Source organism: Galeopterus variegatus, unplaced genomic scaffold (genome assembly GCF_000696425.1).
Source record: "Galeopterus variegatus unplaced genomic scaffold, G_variegatus-3.0.2 Scaffold15190, whole genome shotgun sequence".
NCBI classification, from domain to species: Eukaryota; Metazoa; Chordata; class Mammalia; order Dermoptera; family Cynocephalidae; genus Galeopterus; species Galeopterus variegatus.
The window spans coordinates 633-8,137 of record NW_007741301.1 but is presented as its reverse complement, the minus strand read 5'-3'; the positions used below and the strand labels follow the sequence as shown (position 1 = coordinate 8,137).

The following is a 7,505-nucleotide window of genomic DNA, read 5'->3' as shown; positions in this document are numbered from 1 at the left end:
TGTGGTCTGGGACAGAATAAATATTCTCTTCTCAGGCTTTCTCAGGAAAAAAGAATCACCAGTTCAAAAGAGGGGAAAAAACATATCAGGCCAAGTAGCCTGAAATGAGGTATTATAACGATGACAAGACGGTGTAGTGGTTTACATCATGGGCTTTGGGAGCCCAACTGCTTGAGCTCAAATATGCACAACTCTGCTCACTAAGTGTCCTTGGGCGAGTTACTTCAAGTCCACTCTGCCTCAGCTTCCTCATCTGTCAAATGGAAATGATAATAACCACCTCATCAGGGTGTGTAGGGATTCGATGTGCTGATATACAGAAAGCCCTAGAACAGGGTCTACTAAATCCATATTTCAATACTAAATACACAGTCAGTATCATGTCCTGATGTAGTGACAAAAGAGCTTCAGGGTTCAGGAGGCTCCACATTCCCAGCTCAGTCATCTGGTTTGGGGAACATCATTCAACTCTTCTAAGCCTCAGTTTCCTCATTTGAGAACCAAAATGACAGCTCTGTAGCATTATCATGAAGAAATATAGAATTATGGAAAGAATCATTCCGCAGGCTGTAAATGGCATCCCTGAGGGTTGTGCAGTGCACAATCTAAGTGACCTTATGCTGCAGCCCTGATGATGAACGTAAAGCAGTTGGCATGTTGGAGATACCACCCCGTGCCTCCTTCTGTGTAAGCTTACCTATTAAACCATTGCCTTTAACTCTTTTCTTTGAACCTTCCTCCATACTGAGTACAGTGGATGTAAAAGCTGAGGAAGAACTGTGCCATCCCCAATCCATAAGGGTTCCTGCCTTAAAGGAACAAAAGTTTCTAGCAAGAAACAGCCCAAGCCCTGCTGCAATCCAGGACTAAACTGCATGAGGCAGGCTCCAAAGAGTGAAGCCACCTGACAGCAGGAAGAACAGAAAGAAGGCCAGGAACAGCAGGGGCATCTTGCCAACAGGAGGGTCACTGGGGATGACCCTGACTTGACATGAGTCAAACGAAGGAGGGGAGAAGTGGCTGTGCCTGCAAAGGTGAGAAGGGCACGCTTCAGAAAATAGGGTCATGCTATCTCTTCTGGCTGCCGTCTTGGGTGTGCCCAGGAGTGTGACCCCACCCAAGAGTGGGGATGAAGGTGAGGTCCAGGAGAGGCTCTGGGGACTGGCCCCTTGTCCCCTGTCCCGTAGCAGTCAGTTAATCCACTTCAAATAGGGCAACTCGGAGAGAATCCCAAGTGACACCATTTTTCTATTACCCTTCATTACAGCCACTTAGATCTTTTATTTTATTACAAACATTCTTTAGCCCAGTCACGGGCTGATCTCCTAATTGGAACTGCTGCCTCCGCCCCCACCCAGATCAAAGCCACCCTATTTGTTTGTGGAGGATGGAGGATGAACTGTCCTGCCGGCCTTTGAACATGAAGGCCCCTTTGTCTTCCATCTGAAGTCATCCCTGGCACCAGGCAGGGAGGAGGCTTCCGGGAGGGGCTCTGGGGGGCAGGAATTCTGCAGCCCAGTTGGAGGCTTGAACCAGAGCTTGAGTGGGGAACAGCTTTCAAAGGCTCCAAACCTCCCTGCCTACCTCTGAAGAGGGGTCTCAAACTGGCAGCCCCAGGGTATGTCTTATTTGACCCCGATGATGATGTTTTATTTAAATACTAATTCAAATATTAAAAGATTTTAAAAGATTGAAAAAATAAATCAGATACTTAAATATTTCTTAAAGAAATAGATTATTTCCTTTCTGATTTCTCCTTAAAAATCAGAACATCTGGCAATAGTGGCTCTCTAGGGAGAGAATGAGCTAACCAGTTTTCTAAAGGTTTTTTCTAATCCTTGGGATATTTGAATTTTCAATCCTATTCAGCCTTTTTTTTTTTTTTTTAACTGTTGCTGTGAACTATTGTTTCCCTTGAAATTCCTGCTTTCATATCCTGGGCCCACCAGAACCTCACCCCTGCCACTGGAGACAGAGGGAGGCAGGTGGAGAAATGACTGTGCCCATTTTACAAATGGGAAAATTGAGGCCCTGGGGCATTCAAATAGTTGGCCTGAGGTCACACAGAGGTTAGTGATAGATTCAAGAAGCAAGAAGAACAAAACAAAAGGAATTAGCACATATTTGTCCTCTCTTATTTTGATATTATGGTCAAGAAAAGAAAAGCACAACAAAGCTACCTTCCCATGACCCAGAGATGCTTGACAAGGGATCTATTATATGTAAGGGGCTGAGTAGGCATTACCTACTCTACACAAAAATCCTACAAGGTGAGTTATATTTTCTACATTTTACAATTGAGAAAACTAAGGCTTTGGATGCTCAAGGACCTGCCAAGGTTATACAGTGGGGCCCACAAAAATACTTTTGCAAGAGCTGAAGAATCCAGGTGAATGACTACAGCACCTGCGTGGTACACAGAAATAAGAAAAGGCACATTGAAGAGTGCAGGAAGGACAGTTTCACATTACCCATATCACCCCTTGCCAAGCTTGGGCAGCAGAGTACAGACAGGGATACCTTCCACGTGGCAGAAGGAAAAAGAAAGGAGTACCTGACTTCATCAGAGACCCAACACCAGACCCGTCCCAGTGAACCACAATGCCAGGACAGCCCCTGTGAACCCAGGTCACCCTCATGTCCCCAGGCTTCAGTCCCACCCCAGCAGACCCAGTCTCCAGGCCTGCCATGGCACAAAGCCAGTACTCATAGACACAGGCTCCAAGCCAGCCCCTGTGGCCCTCTGCTCCAAGCCTGGACTGGCTCAAAGCCTGGGCCAACACCAGGCTGGCCCCTGTAGACCCAGGCTCCAGGCCTGCCCAAGCACCAGGCCTGCCCCTGTGGCCCAAGCTCTAGATTGGCCCCAATGCCAGCCAGGCCTGTGTCCGTAAACTCCAGCACTGGAGTGGCCCCCATGGACCCAGGACCGTCCAGCCCCACAGACCTAGGCTCTAGGCCCACCCCATTGGACCCTAGCACCAAGCCAGCCTCTGCAGCTCAGGACTAGGCCCATTCTCATAGACCCAGGCACTAGGCCCACCCCAACACCAGGCTGTTCCCCCTGAACTCCAGCTTAAGTCCTGCCCCAGTACCAGGTTGGCCCCTGTGGTCCCAAGTGCTAGGCTCTACCCTAGTGGACCTTGGCACCAGGCCAGTTCCTCAGGACCAAGCCCATCATATAACCAGGCTGGCCCTCACAGACTCGGGCTCCAGGCCCACCCACCCACAGACTTAGGGACCAGACCAGCCTGCCTGAGGACTCCAGCAGCAAGCCTGCCCACAGACCCCACCAGACAGCCTGCCCAGAATGTCTGTATAGGCTGACTGGTGAAGGGCTTTCCCTGCCAAAGCCAGTCTGTAAAAACTTGAAGAGGTGCCTAACTCTTCAAATGTTCATACACCAATGCAAGACTACAAAAATCACAAATAATCATGAAAATATGACACCACCAAAGGAGCACAATAAAACATCAGTAACCAACTCCAAAGAAATGGAGATCTACAAACTGTCTGACAAGTAATTCAAAATATTTTCTTCAAGAAGCTCAGTGAGCCACAGAGAACACAGATATATGACTAAATAACATATGAAAAAATAACAAATGAACAAAATGAGTTCAACAAGGATATAGAAACTAAAATAAAGAGCCAAACAGAAATTCTGAAAGTGAAGGACACATGACTAAACTGAAGAATTCTATAGAGAGCTTAAACAACAGACTCAATCAAGCAGAAGAATCAGTGAGCTTGAAGACAGGTCATTTTAAATTATCCAGTCAGAGGAACAGAAAGAAAAGATAGTGAAAACAGTGAAGAAAGTATACATGAATTATGGGACACCATCAAGCAAGCTAATATTTACATCATAGGATAACCAGAAGAAGCAGAGAAAGAGAAAGGGACTGAAAACTTATTTAAAGAAATACAGAAAACTTCCCAAATCTGAATAGGAAAAAGAACAGCCAGAGCCATGAAGCCTAGAAAGCCCCAAATCAATTAACTATAAGTAGATCTTTACCAAGACACATAATCAAATTCTCAAAAGACAAGACAAAGAATTTTGAAAGCAGTGAAAGAAAAGTGACTTGACTCATCACATACAAGGAAATCTCCAAAAGACCATCAGCAGATTTCTAAGTAAGGCAGGTGAGAAAGCAAGGTTTCTAAGCAGAAACTTTGCAGGGCAGGTGAGAGAGGGATGATATATTAAAAGTGCTGAAAGAAAAAGCTAGCCACAAGAATACTATATCCAGCAAAGGTGCCCTTGAGAAATAAGAAGAGAAAAAGACCTTTCTAGACAAATAAAAGTTGTGGGAATTCATCACCATTAAACCTGCCTCACCAGAAAATACTAAGGAGAGTTCTCTAAGTTGAAATTAAAGGATGCTAACTAACAACATGAAAACATATGAAACTATAAAACTCACTGTAAAGGTAAGAATATAGTCAAAGTCAGAATACTCTAGTACTATAATGATGGTGTGTAAAATACTTTTAACTCTAGTATAAAAGAAGACAAAGCATTAAAAATAACTATAGCTACAATAATTTGTTACTGCATACATAATACATAAAATATGTAAATTGTGAAATCAATAACATAAAATGTGGTGGAGAGAATTTAAAGTGTAGAGTTATTAACACAGTCAAATTTAAGTTATTGGCTTAAATTAGGATGCTGTAACTATAAGATGTTTTATGTAAACCTCATAATAACCACAAAGAAAAACCTATAGTAAATACACAAAAGACAAAGAGAAAGAAATCAAAGCATACCACTACAAAAATTTCTCAAATCACAAAGGAAGACAGCAAGAGAGGAAGAAAGGAACAAAGAAACTACAAAACAGTCATAAAACAACTAACAAAATGGCAATAGTAAGTCTTTACCTCTAAGTAATTACTTTAAATGTAAAAGGTTTAAATCTTCCAATCAAAAGACATAGAGGGGATGAATGGATTTAAAAACTAAGATCCAACTATATGCTTCCTATGAAAGACTCACTTTAGCTTTAGGGACACACATAGGCTGAAAATGAAGGAATGGAAAAAGACATTCCATGCAAATAGTAACCAAAAAAAGCAGGGGTGGCTATACTTATATCAAACAAAATAGAACTAAGTCAAAAACCATCACAAAAGATAAAGAAGGTCATTACATAATGATAAAGGGGTCAATTTATTAAAAGGATATAACAATTATAAATATACATGCACCCAACATTAGAATACCTGAATACATAAAGCAAATATTAACAGAACTGAAGAGAGAAATAGACGACAATACAGTAACAGTAGGAGACTTCCATACCCCACCTTTAACAATGGATCGATCATCCAGACAGAAAATCAATAAGGAAACCACAGACTTGAACAACTCTACAGACCAAATGTACCTAACAGACATATAGAGAACATTCCATCCAATAGTTGCAGAATAAACACTTTTCAAGAACACATGGAACATTCTCCAGGATAGAGGCTATGTTAGATCACAGAACAAGTCTTCACAAATTTATAAAAATCAAAATCATATCAAGCATCTTTTCCAACCACAATGCTATGAAACTAAAAATCAATAACAGGAAGAAAAAGCAGTTCTAAGACGGAAGTTTATAGTGATAAACACCTACATTAAGAAAAAAGAAAAATCTCAAATAAACAACCTAACTTCATACCTCAAGGGACTAGAAAAAATAAATAAATCCAAAGTTAGCAGAAGGAAGGAAATAATAAATATCAGGGCAGATCACCATGGGCCTACCAGGTGCAGGGTGGAAGCTGGAATGGGACCTATGCAAGATGTAGGATCTGGAGAAGGATCTAGAATCTGGTGTGGAAGCCAGAACAGGATCCAGAGCAGGAGCCATGGCATCATCTGGGCTGTGTCCATTGCCGCTGCTCCTGCTGCTGGTGGGCACTGCATAAGTCAGCCTCAAGTTCTGCTCAGGTTAGTCCTTTCACCAACCCTTGTCAGGGTGCAGGACATACCCCCAGCCTCACAAGTTCCTGGCCCCATCGGATCTTATGCCAGCATCACCAGGAACCAGCACTTCCCCCAGTACTGCAGCTCCTGCCGGGCCCACAGCAGCACCAATGCCATGACAATTCAGATCAACACTGAGAGGAAGGGCAGGGCACACGGCCCTCCACCCTGCTGTTGGTGCAGCATATCATCGACTGTGGCAACACAGGCTCCTGCAAGGGAGGCCACAATCTGCCAGTCTGGAAGTATGCCCACCAGCACGGCATCCCCAGCGAGACCTGCAACAAGTACCAGGCCAAGGACCAGGAGTGTAACAAGTTTAACCAATATGGGACATTCACCAAACTCAAAGAGTGCCATGCCATCCAGAACCACACTCTCTGGAAAGTGGGCAACTATGGCTCCCGGTCTGCAAGGAAAAAGATGATGTCAGAAATTTACACAAATGGTCCCATCAGCTGTGATATAATGGCAACAGAAAGCCTGGCTAACTACACTGGAGGCATCTGTGCCAATACAGTGACAGGACCTACATAAACCATGTCATTTCCATAGGTGGGTGGGGTTCAGCAATGGGACTGAGTACTGGATTGTTTGGAATTCATGCGTGAACCATGGGACAAGAGAGGCCAGATGAGGATAATGACCAGCACTTATAAGTACGGGAAGGGTATGAGTTACAACCTTGCTGTTCAGGAGAACTGTACATTTGGGGACCCCATCATTTAAGGGGGATATCTCTGGAAGAGCAGTTTTTTTAAGAAATTATATCATGAACCATAACCAGAAGGGATCCTACTATTATGTGCACCAGGAATTGGTTGGCAGGAACTGGGGTGACTGTTGCATATCAATATTAGATGGCTGGTAGCAGCACTAAACACCTGGCCTGGAAGGGGTGCCTGTAAATATGAGAACCAACGTGATACTGGCTGAAAGAGCATTCCCGACAGAAGAGTTGAAAATGGAATGATTTAAACACCTGCACAGGACGCACCACCTCCTCAATGACTGCAGTCAACTACCTGGTGAAGAAGTGATCTGCAAGACAGGAAATCGTCTTCAGCAGAGGGCTTGGTATTTTGTATTAGGCAACTGTGGTCTATAACACTGATGCTGGAGGTAGAGTCTGGGCAGGGGGGTGGCCAATAGCCAGCAACCCACCCTATCCTCTTACCAGGTTCTTGACTCTGCCACAGGAAAGTATTCAAGGGCAGAGTCACAGTAGACAGTGAGAACAAGTTTAATAAAATAGGAAATACATGTTCCACAGAGACAGTGCAGCAAAGCTCCAGAGACTGAGCAGGGCCCATACCAAGTTTAACACAAAAGTAAGTTCAATACAAACATCAAGTCTAACACAAAAGCAAGAAATACACACTTTAAGTTCAGTACAGAGTACAGGCTGGCTCAACAGAATGAGCAGCCCCTTGCTGAAAGTAAGTTTGATGCAAAGTAAAATCTACACACCTCAGCCAGTGAAGTGCAGCTGCCTCCGGGAAAGTGAGCAACAATCCCG

The 7,505-nt window shown here is 43.8% G+C and overlaps 1 pseudogene; it reads left to right on the top strand.

The window, feature by feature from the left end:
• Window positions 1-5,795: 5,795 nt before the first annotated feature.
• LOC103582179 lies at window positions 5,796-6,715 on the top strand (annotated as a pseudogene).
• Window positions 6,716-7,505: the final 790 nt, after the last annotated feature.